Source organism: Ornithorhynchus anatinus, chromosome 2 (genome assembly GCF_004115215.2).
Source record: "Ornithorhynchus anatinus isolate Pmale09 chromosome 2, mOrnAna1.pri.v4, whole genome shotgun sequence".
Classification (NCBI taxonomy): domain Eukaryota; kingdom Metazoa; phylum Chordata; class Mammalia; order Monotremata; family Ornithorhynchidae; genus Ornithorhynchus; species Ornithorhynchus anatinus.
The window spans coordinates 70,669,661-70,690,242 of NC_041729.1; the positions used below are offsets into that span (position 1 = coordinate 70,669,661).

The 20,582-nt window shown below is 41.0% G+C and overlaps 1 protein-coding gene across 1 annotated transcript in view; it reads left to right on the top strand.

Annotated features, from left to right (window-relative positions):
• Window positions 1–20,582, top strand: part of SCAF8 (SR-related CTD associated factor 8) — a 194,705-nt gene that overhangs the window by 148,917 nt on the left and 25,206 nt on the right. The window lies entirely within an intron of this gene.

Sequence of the window (20,582 nt, forward strand, 5' to 3'; positions counted from 1 at the left end):
CTAGAAAGGAGTCCACATTGGAAATCTAGACATGGTCCCTGGCTCCCAAAGAACTCACATTATACAAATCATGTTGGAGAGGAGGTTGGCAACAGAAATGAAATGACACAAAACAAGAGGACACATCAATATAAAGACAAGGGTGACAAATAGAAAAAGAGCAGCAGGATTTCAGGCTCCTCAAGGCTCAAACTAGCAGCTGCAGAAGTCGCTGTTGAGGTTACCGTGGTGACTTTTCAGTGTTTTATAATCGAGATGGCCTCATGCTACCACTGTTTGAGTCTTTCCAGACCTGGAGTAAGGGTCGCTAGTTGTTGCTGTGACATGGAGATGAGGTAGCCTCTCTCCCATGCAGTGGCCCCCGGCCCCCCGTTTGAATCCTTCCTGTTTTGGAGCAGGGGTCGATAGAATTCCCAATTCCTCCTCCTTATCCACTCTCTTCTCCCACTACACTCTGGACTACACTCTTCGTTCCTATTAAACTAACCTACTCACTGAACCTTGTTTTCACCTCCCCTGAGGCCAACATCTTGTTCACATCTCTCTAGCACTCCCTCCCCTTCGCATTTGACAGTCCACTGCTTTCTCACCTTCAGAATCCTTCTGAAATCACATCTCCTTGAGAAGGTCTCCCCAATTAATTTCTAATATCCCCCATTTACATCCCCCTCACTGCCATTTCATCACTTCCACATCATCATCATAATAATAAATGTGGTGTTTGTACTCTGAGGGTTCCATAGCATTTATGTGCATACCTTTGATATCAGTTACTTAGGGGATAATACAAGTAAATATTCCCCTTTTTCTTTTTCCTCCTTTCTGTAATTTATCTTAGTATCTGTTTCCCCTGCTAGATTGTAAATCCTTAGTGGGCTGGGATCTCGTCTACAAATCCTTCTGTACTGTCCAGGTTCCTTAGTATAACACTCTGCACAGGACAGGCACTCAGTTTTTGTGTTTGTTTTCTGTGGTATTTGTTAATCACTAACTATGTGCCAGGCACTGTACTAAGTAAGCACTGAGGTAGATACAAGCTAATCAGGTTAGACACAGTCCATGTCCCTCGCAGGGCTCACATAATAATAATAATAACTGTGGTATATGTTAAGCACTTACTATGTGCCCAACACTGTTCTAAGCGCTGGGGTAGATACAAGGTAATCAGGTTGTTCCATGTGGGGCTCACACTCTTAATCCCCATTTTACAGATGAGGTAATTGAGGCAGAGAGAGGTTAAGTGGCTTGCCCCAGGTCACACAGTTGACAAGTGGCAAAGCCAGGATTAGAACTCACATCCTCTGACTCCCTAGCCTGTGCTGTTTACACTAAGCCACACTGCTTCTCATTCATTCCCCATTTTACAGATGAGGGAACTGAGACAGAGATGTGAAGTGACTTGCTCAGTCACCCAGCAGACAAGTGGAGGAGCTGGGATTAAAACCCAGGCCCTTTTAATAATAATAATAATAATAATGTTGGTATTTGTTAAGCGCTTACTATGTGCCGAGCACTGTTCTAAGCGCTGGGGTAGACATAGGAGAATCAGGTTGTCCCACGTGGGGCTCACAGTCTTAATCCCCATTTTACAGATGAGGGAACTGAGGCACAGAAAAGTTAAGTGACTTGCCCACAGTCACACAGCCGACAAGTGGCAGAGCTGGGATTCGAACTCATGAGCCCTGACTCCAAAGCCCGTGCTCTTTCCACTGAGCCACGCTGCTTCTCCAGCCCTTTTGACTGGTCTGTGTTCTACCCATTAGGCCAGGCTGTTTCTCAGTACATACTATTGATTCATTGATCAATCAATGCTAGGCTAGATAAAGAAGTAGAAAATCCAATCACAAGGCCAACACATTCTTTGGGAGACTGTCTGACAGAGTACTGTGGCTCCTTGTCAGGCTTCAGAGCAAACTGAAGGGCCATAGAGCTATAATGCTGTCCAGACTTCTGGGAGGTTAAGGTACATACCCCCTATCGCCGTGCCACATCTGACTCTTGATGAGTTCCATCAAGGTCACTTACACGAGAGTCGCAAACAATGAAGTCCCGTCTATTCTTCACTCCTCTGCCCCGGCTCATCTTCCTGCAGAAACGATCTGGGCATGTCACTCCCCTTCTTAAATACCTCCAGTGGTTGCCTATCAACCTCCGCTCCAAACAAAAACTCCTCATTCTAGGCTTCAAGGCTCTCCATCACCTTGCCCCTTCCTACCTCTCCTCCCTTCTCTCTTTCTACCGCCCACCCCGTACACTCCGCTCCTCCGCTGCCCACCTCCTCGCCGTCCCTCGGTCTCGCCTATCCCGCCGTCGACCCCTGGGCCATGTCCTCCCGCGGTCCTGGAACGCCCTCCTTCCTCACCTCCGCCAAACTGTCAAAACCCTACTTAAAACTCACCTCCTCCAAGAGGCCTTCCCAGACTGAGCTCCCTTTCTCCCTCTACCACCCCCCCTTCACCTCTCCGTAGCTTAACCCTCTTTTCCCCCCATTTCCCTCTGCTCCTCCCCCTCTCCCTTCCCATCCCCTCAGCACTGTACTCATCCACTCAACTGTATATATTTTCTTTACCCTATTTATTTTGTTAATGAATTGTACATCGCCTTGATTCTATTTAGTTGCCATTGTTTTTATGAGATGTTCTTCCCCCTGACTCTATTTATTGCCATTGTTCTTGTCTATCTGTCTCCCCCGATGAGATTGTAAGCCCGTCAAACGGCAGGGACTGTATCTGTTGCCCACTTGTTCATTCCAAGCGCTTAGTACAGTGCTCTGCACATAGTAAGCGCTCAATAAATAAATAAATGCTATTGAATAAAGTCATTTTAAGTAGCTTTGCTGGGTGGAGCACGTGGAAAGAGGGGATGATTAGTAATGTGAGCAAACCGCACCTGATGGTGAGATGAAATAATGCAAGCGAAGGATGAGACTAAAGGAAACCCTTTCAGGCTCCCGTTAAAGCAAAGCCATAGACAATAGGGAATTAGCATCAAATGGGAGCCAGCTGCAGAAGTCAGGCTAGGTGGCACTGCAGAGGAAGGCGTGGCTCCTTTTGAGCAGAAACTCTAAGAGTATCAGGAGGAAGAGAGGCAAAAGGTAAAATACCACCAGCCTCTGCAGAAACAAAAAATACAACAAAGGGCAGTATTTGGGTGTGCATTGTAAAGCAATGTTGTTGTTGTTGCCTTATGTTGTCCAGACGAGTTCGACCCATAGCGATGCCATGGACATATCTCTCCCAGAACGCCCCACCTCCATCTGCAATCGTTCTGGTAGAGTATCCATAGACTTTTCTTGGTAAAAATACAGACTTGGTTTACCATTGCCTCCTTCCATGAAGTAAACATGAGTCTCTGCCCTCGGCTCTCTCCCATGCCACTGCTGTCCAACACAGGGGAGTTTTAACTTGTAGCAGATTGTCTTCCACTGGCTAGCCACTGCCCCAAGCTAGGAATGGAATGGATAGGCCTCTGCTTGATTCTCTCTCCCAAAGTCGAGACTGCTAGAGTACTGAAAACTCTCCAGGTGTATCTCTGAGAGGGTGGTAAAGAATACTAGCTTCCAAATTGCCTTTTTAGCCAGTCATAAACCCAGAGGTGAGCTTCCTCATTGATGGCATCATCTTTGAGTATAAACAGATAACAGACTTATTCTATGGACATTGGAAGCAGTGTGACCTAGGGGAGAGAACTTGGGCTGAGGAGTCTGAGGCCCTAGGTTGTAATCCCAAATTCACCATTTACCTGTACTGTGCCTAGGTTCCCTCAGCTGCAAAATGGAGAGTTAATTCTTGTTCTCCCTTCTGCTTAGACTGTGGGTCCTGATTAGCCTGTATTTACCTTAGTGCCTACTACAGTGCTTGGCACATGGTAAACACTTAACAGATACCACAGTTATTGTTATTATTAATTTTTGTGCCTCAGTTTGTGTGGGTGGCTATACAAATAAACCCTTAGTCCTCGGTCATTGTGCAATTATAAAACACTCCATTAGTATCATACATGTTTATGGCTAGTTTGCAGACTGTATGAACTGTATGACAAGAGTACACTTTTTCTTTTTTGTGCACAGCTATATAATCTACTTAATTTAAAGAAAGCATTTGCACAAAATTTGAATTCTTATCAAGCCATATATTATAGAAATGATTGTGAATCTTGTCATAGAAGGAACTAGATAATGAGGTAGCAGTCAGAGGGACTAAAAAGGGGAGAAATAAATTTGAATTTTCACATATTTGCTTCTAAATATTAGTTGAAATTTCTAATTATATTTTCACTCCTGAAGAAATTTATAATTATCCCAAGGTACCTTAAAAAGCATGCATTTTGGAAATTTCTCACTGACTCAAACACAACCAAATTAGAACAAAATGTGTACACACAGGTATACACACACTTTGGCTAATAGAAGCAAGAGAACCCAAATTAAAACGAGTGGGTAAACAGAAATTCCCATTAATTCCTACAGATGGCGTGTAAGACATTGCTGAAATAGTTCAGCTTTCAAAGGCAGATCCCTCCCTTGTACAGGAACCCTCTTAAAGAATAGCTGATAGGAGATGTAGAGTCAAGCAAATTCATATTTATAACAAATCAGATAAGGAAGAGATACTAAATTAAAACCAGTGCAAATAAAGGATTGTGTGGCCTAGTGGAAAGAGTATGGGCCTGGGAGTCAGTGGACCCTAGACTGTGAGTTTGTTGTGCTCAGGGAATGTGTTTTTCTGTTGTTTTATTGTACTCTTCCAAGTGCTTAGTAGAGTGTTTTGCATGCAGTAAGCTCTCAGTAAATACGATCGAATGAATGACTGAATGAATGAAGGACCCAGGTCCCGACTCCACTACCCATCTGCTGTGTGACCTTGGGTAAGTCACTTAACTTCTTTATGCCTCAGTTACCGCATCTGTAAGAGAGGCAGCATGGCTCAGTGGAAAGAGCATGGGCTTGGGTGTCAGAGGTCTTGGGTTCTAATTCTAGCTCCGCTACTTGTCAGCTGTGTGACTTTGGGCAAGTCTGTGTTCTTCAGTTACTTCATCTATAAAATGGGGATTAAGACTGCGATTCCCACGTGGCACAACCTGATTTCCTTGTATCTACCCCAGCACTTAGAACAGTGCTTGGCATGTAGTAAACACTTAACAAATAGAAAAAAAAATGTAAATTGGGGATTAAACCCTACTTCCTCTTACACAGACTGTGAGCCTCATGGAGGACAGGGATTGTTTCCAACTTTATTATCTTGTATTTATCCCAGTGCTTAGAACAGTGCTTAGCATATAGCATTTAACAAGTACCATTATTAGTATTATAATGATGTCAATTTTGCCATATATAGCATATCTTAATTCTTCCTAGCATATTGGAGAGAAACTAAAGGACCAATGGCATCATAGATTGTGAAGTTCAACGCTGAAAAATTTGCTTTATGTTGACATCTCTTATTAAGACATTATCTGAAAAAATGAGAGGTGTTCCATTGACCAGTACTGACCAATGACTAGTTATTGACTAGGTATTGTTCCTTTTGTCAACAGGAAAAATGATGAATGAAGCTGTGGCAGCTTCCTGAGTCCCAGGCCTTGTAGAATTAAGTGAAATGGGCTTCAGATTTCTAGTAAGCAGCAGATGGATCTTGTTTAATGAAGTGTTAAAGGAACCAAGCACTCCATGTTGAGTAGGTTTTTTGCTTTTATGAATGTTACCGATGAATCCCTAGGTTGCAAGCGTGTTACCCTATATTGCCTATATTGTCTGGAGCAGGTTTAATTTTAAAGGTTTTAACTACAAAGTCTTCAGGTTTCTACGTCTTTTGAATATCCTCTCAGGTGAATGGTGTCTTTTGGTAAGAGACACTTCCTTGGGGCCAGAATATGGTACCAGATTAGGAATTGCAACCAATTACTATTGTGTTGTACCCATAACTGGAAGACAGGGAATAATCTACATTTTATATTTTGTTTTGAACATATGAAACAGAGCAATGGTTTTAGAATACAGAATCGTTTCACTGAACAGAACGCAGTCTTTTTTGCCATTCTCGATTAATGCCTATGGTCTACTAACATTAGTCTTCTTATCAAACTTGCCCTAATCTTAAATTTCTGTAAAACCTACAGTCTGTATAGGTAATTTCAGGATTCAATGTACCCTTTCTGATATTTAACAATGACTTTTCTCTTTACTATTATTACAAAGCAACAGAGTTCAGGTGAGCGATATTCAGGTAAGGAGAGAGATGAAAACAAAACCATCAGTGATAATGAATGGATATCACACATTCTGTGGGACACACATTTCATATGTACATTTGTTAATAATTTTCATATTTTGGATAGATATTAGGCAGTTTGTTCCAACGGTCCAGGCCAAGGTTTTGTATTCAAGAGACTGTAATTTTGTTTTTATAGAGTGCATGTTTGATATTTGCAGAAAAACCGGTCTCTTTACACTTAGTGGAATTTTTATTGTCCTCCTTGTTTTGACTTTGTCAAAAATGAAAGCATCATACCTGGATGCCTTTGTCTGTGGTCTTGTGAAATCTAATCAATGAGAACCCAAACATTCACAGTATACTGCCACGTTGGACCTTTTTAATAAAACCTGACATTTGAATTTTGGTTGTTGGTCATTCATTTAGGACTAAAGTTTCCCCATAAAAGCATCATAATAGATCCTTGTTGGCTCACCTTACATACCAGAGTACATTGTCCTCAAACATCTTTTAGTGGCTAAATATGTTAAGGAACCTGTACCCAGCAGTAGAAACTCAAATGGGAAAAATTTATCTTTGTATAAATTCAGTTGAAGCACATTATATACTCTCTTGCATTATGTATCTATGCTAGTGGTTTAATTGTTTTCCTTAAGAGACCAAGACAGCTCCATGATAAGATAATGTTAAATATAATCTTCTGGGACCTGGGTTAATGATCGCTGGCCTTTTCTGAAGATTTGATTGCAAATAATGATATGGAAAAAAGAAACCAGCATTTCCACATTTTAAATATGAGACTTGAATTTCTCTCAAGAGGCTGGAATATCATATATGAAGGATTTTTCTGTTTAGTAAAAATAGTTCATGAAAATGCTTATAGAAAAAGTATGTTGGAAAAGTCATTTTTACTTCTTTTTCACTTCCAAGTTTGAATTTTCTGGACAGTGTATTATAATGGAATACTGCACATTCAGCATCATTGTGGGAAGAAACAAAAAGAAAAAATAAATAGCTATGGATCTGTGTCCATTCAGAAAACCTAACGTAACCCTTATCCTAAGCTTAATGAGGGAGCAAGAGAAAGACTCTAGCTAAACTATTAACTGTAAATGGAATAATCTTCCAATACTATTCCAGCCAAAGAAAATGCAAGAATTCTGTTACAAAACTCAGAAAATGAGGTTGAACTTGACTTTGTGAGAACTTGAATAATAAATAGCTCAGAAATAGGAGGTACTCAGGGTTGTTTTTCTGGTGGAAAAAGGGAATACACTTTTTCTCACTGCTGCAGAACTTAGAAGCTTGAAAAATCGTATCATTCTTTTGGTGGTGCTTTTCAGAAGATAAGATGTATAACTGGGGTCCCATCTGTTAGAAGAATGATCTTAAAAGCTCCCATGGCACTTTAATAAGGGCAGAGGTGGGAGCTTTTGTTTCTGGGATGAATCCTTCTTTCAGAAGCTTTCACTCCCTTCTGCTTTAGCATCTGGACAAGACACTCTCTGTGAATGAGCATGAATATTTAAGTCCACACTCTATCTCTGTCTTCAATCTGTTTGAAAAGCGAGCTTTCAAAAGTCATTGTTCTCTGGGGACCTTAAACATTTTGATGCATGGTAGAGCTGGCTTGAAAAACGGTATTAGTTGACTTAGACAAACTGAATCAATTAAGTATTTGCCCAATTAGAAAGGAGAGTTGATGTGGTGGCTGGTTTGGTTTCATAAGCAGAACACTGGCTCCCCATTCGAATTCCTATAGGAAGTTTGCATTCAAATGAGATGGGTGGTTTGGGGCGATTTTTTGTGGTTAACAAATTCATCTTCAGAAAGAAAAACATCTTCAGAAAGTCCAGGGGTGGAATAACTGATTGATGATTAGTTTTATTGGAGGCAATTTGACTTTTAAGCCATTTGTAACCATTTAAAAGGACAGATAGTCAAGACTGCATTTGAGTTTCAGTGATAAAAAGTAGAGCTATTTTTCTCTGCCGTTGGGTAATTCTAGAATACCTTACTTCTGGATGGTGTTCTATTTCTGCTTCCATTTATTAGACCTCTGGGAGCTCCAAACACTCTGCATTGTATATCTTGTCTGGCATAAAATCAACTCTATTAGAAGTGCTGTTGGAATACTGCTGATGGTTACAGATGAAGAGGAAATTCTCACTATTTGGCATGATTGCTAAATGACTGTTTTCATTCTATCCGTGATTGTTGTAAAGTGAATAAATCCACATAGCAGTGAATAGTTGGGCACTGCTAGGCTTCTTCAATTGTCTTTGGAGGCATTGATAGTTTATTAATCTATGAGCTCCAGGTCATTTTTAAAGGATCACAAAAAGAGCTCCTATGTTCAGTCTATAAGCTTAGTATGAAAGTGTACACCACTGTCACCTGCTCTCAAATTTCATTGCCAAAAGAAATGAAGGAAACATCGATGCAGCATGGCCTAGTGGATAAAGCACAGGCCAGGTAATCAGAAGGACCTGGTTTCTAATCCTGGCTCTACCATTTGTCTGCTGTGTAACTTTGGACAAGTCACTTAACTACTCTTTGCCTCAGTTCCCCCATCTGTAAAATAGAGGTTAAGACTGTGAGCCCAATGGGGGAGATGGACTGTGTCCAACCTGATTAACTTGTATCTATTCCAGCGCTTAGTACAGTGCCTGGCACATCATAGTCACTTAAATACCATTAAACAAAGAACTCATCCTCATGTAAATAATAAAAATAACTGCCCTGGTGTCAGACAGAGCAGTTGTGGGAAAAGCCAGAATGGGTTTTCCTTTTATAGTTCTTTTTCTTCAATCCTGGAGCTGAATTGGGTGGAAGAGTTAATTGTCCAAGTTTTGAACATTGTGTCACACTCACATCTTACATCAGTCTAATAGAAAGTATGCATAATGTTGAGTAGGATCAAATTTGAGCCTATTAATTGTCTATGATAATTGTGGTATTTAAGTGCTTACTATGTGACAAGTACTGTACATAAGAAAATCAATCCTAAACAGGGCTCAAGGTCTAAGTTGGAGGGACAACAAATATTGAATGCCTACTTTACAGATGAAGAAACTGAGGCACAGCAAAGTTAAGCGACTTGTCTAAGATAGCACAGCAAGTGTGTGGCAGAGCCAGGATTGAAACTCAGGGCCTTTGACCCCTCCCAGGCCCGTGCTTGATCCACTAGACCCCCTCCGTTTCTCAACATGGAAACTGGATTTACACAGGCAAAGTTGATAAGAGGATTGAAGGAATTTTCTAGTTAATTTAGTTACCCAGAAAGACAGTTTTTGAAGAAAAAGAAGAAATTTTGGCTTGAAACAACTCAGTTGATTATTCCTTGTACTATCAGGCTACACACATAAATCCAAACATACATATAATAATAATGATGGTGGCACTTTTTAAGCACTTACTGTGTGTCAGGCACTGTTCTAAGCTCTGAGGTAGATACAAGCTAATCAGGTTGGACACAGTCCTTATCCCACATAAGGCTCACAGTCTTCAACCCCATTTTACAGATGAGGGAACTGAGGCCCAGAGAAGTGAAGTGGCTTGCCCAAGGTCACATTGTCCGCTGGTGGAGTCGATTAGATTAGAACCCAGATCCTCCTGACTCCCAGGCCCCGGCACTAGCCACTAAGCCATGCTGCTTCCCTGGGTGTATACATATGCACCCCAACTGCCCCTGAAATGTCAGCTGGAGCTTAGTAAGCGCTCAATAAATATGACTGAATGAATGAATAGCCTAATGGATAGAGCATGGGCCTGGGAGCCAGAAGAAATGGTGTTCTAATCCCAACTCCTCCACTTATCTTCTGTGTGACCTTGGGCAAGTCACTTAACTTCTCTGTGCCTCAGTTACCTCATTTGTAAAATGGGAGTTAAGAATGTGTCCAACCTGATTAGCTTATATCTACCCCAGTGCTTAGTACAGTGCCTGATACATAGTAGGCACTTAACCAATACCATTTGAAAACAAAATAAATTAATCCTTGTGTATAAATCTTGATGGTCCACTCAAGCTGAGACAGATGGTGTTGAAAGTCATAAACCTTCTTTTTGCTTTCTCCTTCTCTCTACCCTACTCTCGCAGTTGGAACCTAGGGACTCCTCTGAGCTTGCACACAGGACAACAGTGTGATGGTGGAGGTGGGTGTGGAACAAAGCTAGGAGCGGAGGAGCTAGAAATGCTGTTTGCAAGGACGGGGAGACCCTGAAGATGCTTGCTTTCCATGTGGGGAATGGGGGCTCAGAGGCAGAGGAATGGTATGCAGATTCACAATCACTGCTTCTGTCTTTGTAGTGCAATAACCCTTGCTTACATTAGTCTGGCCCTTAACACTTAGACTCTGACCTGAAATCTGTTTTTCTCTTGAAAAGTGATTCTCTAGAAATACACTTGTTCCGTGCAGATCAGATAAAAACAATAGCAAATATGGATAATTAAATAGAACCCAACTGCAAAAATGTCCACACCCCTCCTTCAATGGATAAGATTTCCCTAAATGCTATTGAGCTCCTCAAACCATCCTGCCACGTATCCTAGACTCTCCAGCCCCAACATACGTATCTCTGAGGTAACACTAGTATACTGGTTGCAATATACATTTTTTTTAATATTAATGTCTGTCTCACCCTCAATCAGTAAACCCATTCAATCAGTCAGTTATACAATATAACAATAAACAGTCCCTTTCCCTGCCCACAAAGAGGTTACAGTCTAAAGGAGCTTACTCATTCTGGGCAGAGAATGTGTCTTCCAACTCTGTTTTGTACTATCCCAAGAGCTTAGTACAGTGCTGTGCATACTGTAAGTGCTCAATAAATACCACTGATTGTTTCATTTGCCGTCAGTAATGACCTACTGGTGCTTCAAAAATGGAATAGAGCCTTCCCCCATGATGACAATCAATCAATCAATCATATCTATTCAGTGCTTCCTGAGTGGATTTTACTAAGCGCTTAGGAGTACAGTGTAACAGACACATTCTCTGCGCACAGTGAGCTAACAGTCTAGAGAGGGAGACTGACATCATTATAAATAAATTACGGATATGTACATAAGTGCTGTGGAGTGAATAAAGATAGCAAATCAGGGTGATGCAGAAGGAAGTGAGAGAGAAGGAAATGAGCCACCATATAGAACCAAGGTTTCATGTTGACCAGATAATAGGGGAATTTGGGGAGGGGAGGAAAGTTTTTTCCACTTGATATCTAGTAAAACAGGTAGTTTTGAACCCTCTAAGAAGACCACCACTCCTTTTGGAACGAACAAAGCCTAGCCCCCTTTCCTTAGTCTCCAGCTATCTACGATGCAGTTTTATCACTCTATTTTGAGGAGTTGTTTTTGATAACTTCTTGTCTCATCTATCTTGTTTCTCTCTTCTAATCCTGGATCCAGTTTGACTCTCAGAATTGATCGATCAATCAATTGTATAAATAATAATAATTGTATTTATTAAGCACTTACTTTGTGCCAGGCACTGTGAATAGTGCTGGGGTGGATACTAGCAAATCGGGTTGGACATAGTCCCTGTCCTGCATGGGGTTTACAGTCTTAATCCCCACTTTACAGATTAGGAAAGTGAGGCACAGAGAAGTGAGGTGACTTGCCCAACGCCACACAGAAGAAAATTGACAGAGCTGGGATTAGAACCCATGACCTTCTGAGCCCCACCAAACAAGGTCTCATGAATAATCATGAACAATCCTATTCCTTCATCTTCCCTCCCCCACAAAACAGATAACTCTTGTACACATATCATATAATTATAGTCATTCCTAGCACCCTAATTTCCTGATTTGAACTTGTTTAATTGAAGTAAAAGTTTTGTATCCAAATTTACCATGATTCTTGTAGATTTGTAAACAAAACTACAAATTAAGTCAGTATCTTAAGCTGTTTCCCAAAAATCACTTTAGCAGAAGCCCAGATTATTAGAAAAGATGTAAATAATAAATTTTAGTGTGTTCTATATCTTTTAGTCATTTTTAAAATGTATTCATTTCATTAACATGAATAGGAGGTTAGCGAAGTAAGCACTGAAGTAAAAGGAAAACTTGAGATTTCATTCATTCATTCATTCAATAGTATTTATTGAGCGCTTCCTATGTGCAGAGCACTGTACTAAGCACTTGGAATGAACAAGTCGGCAACAGATAGAGACAGTCCCTGCTGTTTGACGGGCTTACAGTCTAATCGGGGGAGACAGACAGACAAGAACAATGGCAATAAATAGAGTCAAGGGGAAGAATATCTCGTAAAAACAATGGCAACTAAATAGAATCAAGGCGATGTACATTTCATGAACAAAATTAACAAAATAAATAGGGTAATGAAATATATACAGTTGAGCAGACGAGTACAGTGCTGAGGGGATGGCAAGGGAGAGGGGGAGGAGCAGAGGGAAATGGGGGGAAAAGAGGGTTAAGCTGCGGAGAGGTGAAAGGGGGGGTGGTAGAGGGAGTAGAGGGAGAAGGGGAGCTCAGTCTGGGAAGGCCTCTTGGAGGAGGTGAGTTTTAAGTAGGGTTTTGAAGAGGGGAAGAGAATTAGTTTGGTCTTCATTTAGACTTTCTTTTGGTCTTTCTAAAACCCATTACCTGCACCAGGAGCATTTTGGGGAAAAAATCAAAATCTAAATTAATCTTTTTTGCAAATGACAATAAATTATTTAGGTTTGGGGTTAGGTTAATTTTCTAATAAATACATCTGAAAATGAATAGTATAAATTAAGAAGTAAATATATTGTCTACAGTGGCAAAAGGAACTTGTCTAAACTGAGTTATCCAGGAATATGTTTTCCTCTTCTTTCACTCACAGGACGTCTCATTGTTAGAAAGGATTTTTATTGAGTTGCTAATGTCCCTATCAGGTGAATTTTTGTTCCCTTGGATGAGTTAGATTGTTGCCTATGTAGTATATTCCTCTTACATGTTATCGCCTAAATTTCCTACTTTCCCATACATTTTCCTTTATCTCCTCAGTCTCAGAGCTTCACTCATTTTTTCTGTTCCTTTTCTCATTACCATTATTATCATCATCATCAAATGAGCATTGACTGAGAAATGTGTTTGTATTGCACTAAACTGGATCCTCTAGATTGTAAGCTTGTTGTGGACAGGGAATGCGTCCACCAACTCTGTCCCAAGTGCTTTGTACAGTGCTCTGCAAACAGTAGGATTGATTGATTGATTGGTTGGTTGCTGGGAGGTTTCCAGCAGGGAAAGGCTACAAGGTGCCTGCCTTCAAGAAGCATACAATGTTCCAGTATTCAACAGCTTTTTGTCTCTCCTTCTGACTTTCTTATCTTTGAATTTCCTTCCAATCAGTGCTTCCCCTCATTCATTCTGTGCATTTCAGCATGCAATTTACTGTTTCTTTTTAATGTTCCTTATTCTGGATTTCTTAATCCATGCCTACACACTTCAAAACATGAAATATAGAAGTTTATTGGAAAAATAAACCAATGAGATAAAGGAGAATGGGGAACTGTGCAATGCAGAAATGATTCTTTTCCATAGACAAGTATAAGTCACTGTTGCATTAGTCAATCTTTTTGCAGTTAGAAAGCTGTGTGGAAAGCAGCCGAGTCTAGAGGAAAGAGCATAGGCCTCGAAGCCAGAAGACCTGAGTTCTCATCCCGGCTCCACATCCCGGCTCCACCACTTTTCTATGGTGTGACCTTGGGCAAGACACTTAATTTCTCTGTGTGTTGATTCTTCAACTTCAAAATGGGGACTGTGTATCTATTCTCCCTCCTGCTTAGAGTGTGAGCCCATGTGGGACAGAGACCGTATCTGGCCTGATTAACTTGAATCTAATCCGGTGCTTAGAACAGCGCTGGACTCACAGTTTGCTATAGTGTCCTCTCCCAAGTGCTCGATACAGTGCTTTGCACGCACTAAGCACTCAATAAATATAACTGAATTAATCCTTAACAAATGCCATGCAAAAGAAGGGTAAAAACCCTCCTGTTTGAAAATGGTATGCTGTGTTTGCTGAGTGAGATGAAAGTGCCATGTACTTAGTGAATGTGATTAGGTTAGCCGATAAGTCAAGTGGGTGTTTGGAGAGGCCTCTGCCTTGAATCAGACTTCTTGCTTTCTCACACAGACCATGGGTTCCCTGTGGGCACACATGGCCTGGTATTGTCTCATCAACTACTTATTTAAATACTGGACAGAGCAAAAAATTATAGAGCAGATTTTCAATGAGGCGCCTACAGAATTTTTTCCCAGGTATCCTTCTCTCATGGCGCTATCAACAAATAAAATTAACTCTTCAACTTAATCGATATTTTCCTTGGCTAAAAATCCAGCATAATCCTCAGTTTGTCTTTTCTCATCCTTGTGATATTTGCATCAGAAGCAGAATCAGCAAAAACAAACATCCTTGTAGAAATCTGCCAGAGAGTTTTCTGCTTAGGTTACTCTACTTGGATTTGGCAATTAAGGGAGACTGTATTAGCTCTCTGGTCCATCTGTGGTTTTAGAAAACAGTTGACACAACTCTCCTGGAGAACCGAATTGTGCTCCTGAAAGAAAAAAAAAATCAGAGTATAGTGCTTGGGCCTTGACTGGTACTGTGAGCTCATCCACAACTGTTTCATACCTGGAATCACATTAGGTTCTACCAGATAGATATGTATTGTTGGAAGAATGTTCCATAAACCCCCAATGTCAAAATGAGTAGTGAAAACATTTGTTATGGAAAAACTGAGTATATTATGACAAATCAGGCAGACACAGTGCTGGATCCTCAGAGAAATGGGTTAAGAAAGAGTAAGAATTTAAGTTGACCAAAATCCATCTTGACAGAAAAGGACCTGACGTAGCATTTCAGGCCTCGTTTGGGAAGCAAATAATTTCTTGCTTGAAGACTTTACATTTTTGATTCCCTTACAAACCCATAATATCTGTGGGTTTTGGAGGTTTCCCAATAAAATATTCCACATATGAAATTCAACTGTTCCTCTGCCATTAGAATTTCCTGTCGATACTTGTGATAATAACACTTTCATAGCTAACTCCTTTCTCGACTTTAAAAATGTACCAAAAAAGTCTATATTCTGGTATGAATATGGGCATTGGATAAGCATTTTTACTTGCTTTATAATTCATTTATCCAGCATAAAAAGGGTTACATGCCATGTCCAAAGGAAATCAGAGAATCACGTAGTGATCTTAATGAAATTTAATACTTTTAACCTTTCTTCTATAACCTCTTTTAGACTGTGAGCCCTGTGTGGACTGGGGACTATGTCTGATCTGGTTATCATTATAATCATCATCATCATCCTCATCGATAGGATTATTGAGGCTTACTGTGTTATCTTGTGTCTAATCGGGTTGTTTAGAACAATGCTTGGGCACATAGCAAATGCACAGTAAATTCCATCATTATGATTAATTTGTTTTCCCAAGAATTTGTGTTTGTGTAGAAGCTGAGTGCAGATGGCTAGAAACATAGGGAATAGTAGAACGGAGAAGAAAGCAAAGATAGGTGATATTAGTAAGGTGTCAGGAACCAATGCAAATTTTTGTCCCCAATTGATTTTCTGTGACCTAGTTGGGATTCTAAATCCTTAATAGCACATATGGTCCTTCATGAGTTCAGCATGAGTACAGCTCCTGCATCTGAAAAGAAACCACAGTATCATGGAAAAAAGAGTTCACTGGCAAATCTTTTCCCCTTTTACCAGCCCATCACAGGGTAAATGCATCTTTGAGAAGATTTTTCCATGAGATTTCTTTTTTGACTCGAATCTTTGAGGGGCAAAACAGAACTCCTGGGCCAAACACCCCACCATGAAAATGCTCCCAGGTAAACAAAAGTGATGTTTTGGAGTCATTTCTAGACAACCCCCACTCACACACACACACCCCTGCCCTCACCCCCTAACCCAAGACAGCATCCAGTGCCTCCTAGTTTAGAGAGCAAACGGTCTTACCTTGTCTTCTTCACTGTGATCAGTACAGTGTAGTGGGAAGCAGCATGATGTAGTGGGAAGCAGCATGGTGTAGTGGATAGGGCACAGACCTGGGAGTCAGAAGATCATGGGTTCTAATCCCAGCTCCACCACTTCTCTGCTGTGTGCTATAGTGCAAGTTGCTTTACTTTTCCAGGCCTCATTAGCCTCCTCTGTAAAATGGGGTTTGAGAAGCTTGGGACAGGGACTGTCTCTAACCTGATTTGCTTGTTTCCACCCCAGTATTTAGTACAGTGCCTGGCACATAGTAAGTGCTTAACAATACCATAATTATTATTTTTATTATTATTATCTTTGACTTCCTCTCTTTGCCTTTGTTCTCCTGTGGGGAGAGGAAAGGAAGTGGATTTAGAGAATCAGTGTTGGAGGGATGAAATAGGAAGTATTTTGCAGGGAAGTGAAAAACATCAAGGAATAGCTGTTCTTTACAATTCAAATAAGAAATCAAACCACTATTCTGTGCCAAATAAGCCTGGCCAAGTAGCCTTCAAGATCAATCTATCAATCAGTGGCATTTATCGAGAACTTACCTTGTGCAGAGCACATCCAAGAGTCCTGGGTTCTAATCCTTGCTCTTCCACTTGTCTGCTTTGTGGCCTTAGGCAAATTACTTAACTTCTCTGTGCCTCAGTTACCTCATCTGTAGAATTCATTCAACAGTATTTATTGAGCACTTACTGAATGCAGAGCACTGTACTAAGCACTTGAAATGTACAATTTGGCAACAGATAGAGACAATCCCTGCCCAATGATGGGCTCACAGTGTAATCGGGGGAGACAGACAGCAAAGCAAAGCAGAACAAAACAAGCACAAAACAACATTATCATGATAAATAGAATCAAGGGGATGTACACCTCATTAACAAAATAAATAGGGTAATAAATAATATATACAAATGAGCACAGTGCTGAGGGGAGGGGAAGAGGGGAGGGAGAGGAACAGAGGGTGGGGAGGGGAGGGGGAGCAGAGGGAAAGGGGGCTCAGCTGAGGGGAGGTGAAGGGGGAAGGGAGAGGAGCAGAGGGAAAAGGGGGGAGCTCAGTCTGGGAAGGGTTCTTCGAGGAGGTGAGCTCTCAGTGGGGCTTTATAGAGGGGAAGAGAGTTAGTTTGGCAGATGTGAGGAGGGAGGACATTCCAGGACAGCGGTAGAACAAGGGCCAGGGGTCGACGGCGGGATAGGCATGAACAGGGGACAGTGAGGAGGTGAGCGGCAGAGGAGCGGAGTGTACAGGGTGGGCAGTAGAAAGAGAGAAGGGAGGTGAGGTAGGAGGGGGCAAGGTGATGGAGGGCTTTGAAGCCAAGAGTGAGGAGTTTTTGTTTCGTGCGGAGGTTAATGGGCAACCACTGGAGATTTTTAAAGGATAGGGATTCAATATCTGCTCTGTATTCTACTTAGACTGTAAGCCCAACATGAGATAGGGACTGTGCCTGACCTGATTGACTTCTATCTACCCCAGGACTTAGAACACTGCTTGAGGCATAGTAAGTGCTTAACAGATACCATTAAAAAAAACCCCTAAAGTCACTCTACAGTGTAATAGTATGTTGTTACTTAATAAGATTGGTACTATCTGCTAGAAATGAGACTCCTGACACTGTTTAAAGCTGATATTTCTCTTCTCACATATGTCTTTAAAATTAATATTAATAGTAATAATAATAATATTCATAAGCATCCATTATCTGTCAAGCACTGAAATAGGTACAGGGTCATCAGATTGGGGCCCAAGAAAAATCCTGCATCTCAAACACAGTTTCATGATAGGTTATATCACCACTTATAGGTATTGGAAGTACTTCCTTAACTATTGAACCAGACATACACTATGAAACATATGGTCAAATTGTGTGTTTCCTCTGGCTTATAGGGGACAAGCCTTCTGGCTGCAAGGAAGAGACTAGTATTTTGTATTAGCTTCACCACTATGCTTGGCCAAATGATAGGGCTTTTCTAGCTTACAAAAATCCCATTTGCCAAAGACTGTGCTAGGCTTTCCAATTACTTGTGCAGACACAACATTTTGAGAATAGGGGAGATGGGGTTGGCATAGGTAATTGAAATCCTTAAATAAGCAAAAACTGTATTAGTTAACATTTTCAAAAACTCCCTCCTCAAACCTTTTTTTCAAAGCTTTTGATGTGATTAGAAACTGGGCTGGTTCTCTCTCTCTCTCTCTCTCTCTCTCTCTCTCTCTCACCCCGCCTTCATTTTCTTAGGCCCACTCTCTCTCCTCTCTTCTACATCTTCCCATTCCCTTTCTCCTGCCACCCTGTGCTGAGATCTAATGGGCAGGGAAGTGGTCAAAAGGCAGGCAGCAGGGGGTAGAAAGAAGAGAAGCAAGAGGAGGAATCCTGATATTCAGCTTCTGAATAATTAGCCCTAAAAGCTCTTGCCCGTCTGTTTCCCCTTCTCAGACACTTATGTGAGCTTGGCAGATGACATGAGATTTCAAAAAATACTGCCAAATCATTTTTTCTCTCTTGAGGTTAAGCCATGTTAAATGGGATATCTTATCTTTTGAGATTTCAGTCTGGGGCAAGTGGAATTTTTGAAAGACGGCCCGAGTTAGGCAGATTGAATTTCCCATCAATCAGCATGAAACATAGAACAGGGTTACATGGGTCATCTGTTTGCATCTAATTATTATTTTTATGGAATGAAACTGCTCAAGGGATTACCAGGAATCTAAATCTGGATCTTGGTCCAGATATGGACTCTTAAAACTCCACAGCCTCAATCGCATAATATCCAAACCATCTGCAGTTTTTACCCCATAATTCAGTGTTTTGTTCTTATTTCCCATACATGACAGTGTCAATCCAACTTGGTGCTTTTTGTGTTTTTTGTACCTCAGGTTTGTTTGTTTTCATTTCTTTACAAATAGAAGGCCTCTTAAACCCAAGCAGTACCACCAGGGATTTTGTCAGAGAACCACAGAAATCTGGGAATCAGCGCACCAAGGTTCTTGTGTGGCTTAGTGAATAGAGCATAGGCCTCGTAGTCAGAAATACTGGGTTTCTAATCCTGGCTTGGCCAGTGTCTGCTGTGTAACCTTGGGCAAGTCTCTTTGCTTCTCCATGCCTCAGTTCCTTCATCTGTAAAACGGGATTAAGACTGTGAGCCCCATGTAGGACATGGACTGTGTCCAACCTGAGTAGCTTGTATCTACCCCAGCACTTAAAACAGTAGCTGGCACATAGTAAGTGCTTAACCAATTCCACAAAAAAATAATAATAATAATAATCCCAATTGGCTCAGTGTTCAACATTATTTTCCGATCTCCCGCATGACCTCCATTTTGAAAGGTTTAGATTGGAAGTTGCCTCAGACTGTGCTCAAATGGGAACCTGACATGAAGAAGCACCTTAATGTCAGATACGTTATCACCTCGACTACTAATTCTGGTCATTTCTGATTCTGGTTTTCTTATCAAAAAAAGGAGGATAATTATATTTAATTATCTCACAGAGATGTGAAATGTAATTACTGAAACCCACTTTTAAAAAAGCTTGAGATCCCTCTAGGTGCTATATTAATGCAAACTAGCCATCTTTATCGTCTTCCATCTCCTCCTACTCCTCTTCCTTCTTCTCTTTCTCCTCCTCCTTAATAATAATAATTGTGGTATTTTTGCCAAGCACTGTAACATGCAATGGGGCAGATAAAAGATAATAAGGTCAGACATAGTCTCTGTTTCACATGGGACTCATAATCTAAAGGGAAGGGAGAACAAGTGTTTATCCCACATTTTACAGATTAGGAAACTGAGGCTCAGAGAAGTTAAGTGATTTGCCCGAGGTGACCCAGCAAGGAAGTGGCAGAGCTGGGATTAGAACCCAGGTCCTCTGACTTCCAGGCCCATGCTCTTTCCACTAGGGCTTGTTGTCTCTGTCCTCTCCATCCTCAAAGCAGAAACCACAGTTTTCCACAGTTCCACACCAGTGCCAACAACGAAAACTGCAAAGACGGTGGCAGATGTATTGCTCGTTGTGGTTCATTTTTGAAGTTTTCATGTAACTGTATAACCTGGCTACTGTGTCCTGAAGAAACAACCCTAAAAGCAGAAGCCAAAACTCCACATTGCCACTTAATAGTGTGGGCTCCATGTCTGAGTGGGTTAGAATTTTCAAGGCCCACAGACAGGATGAGGAAAAGGCACAGAAAATAATGCTTAGATGAAGGCTTCAGGGCCAATATTTTCCAAAGGATAATTTCTACCTTTGTTACCATTCATGTTTTAACCAGTGTGATGGGACCCGGTAATGAAGTTTGACATATTAACTGGTAAGGTGATGCTTAATAATCATAATGATAATAATAATAATTGCGATACTTGTTAAGTGCTTACTATGTGCTGGGCGCCACGGTAGATACA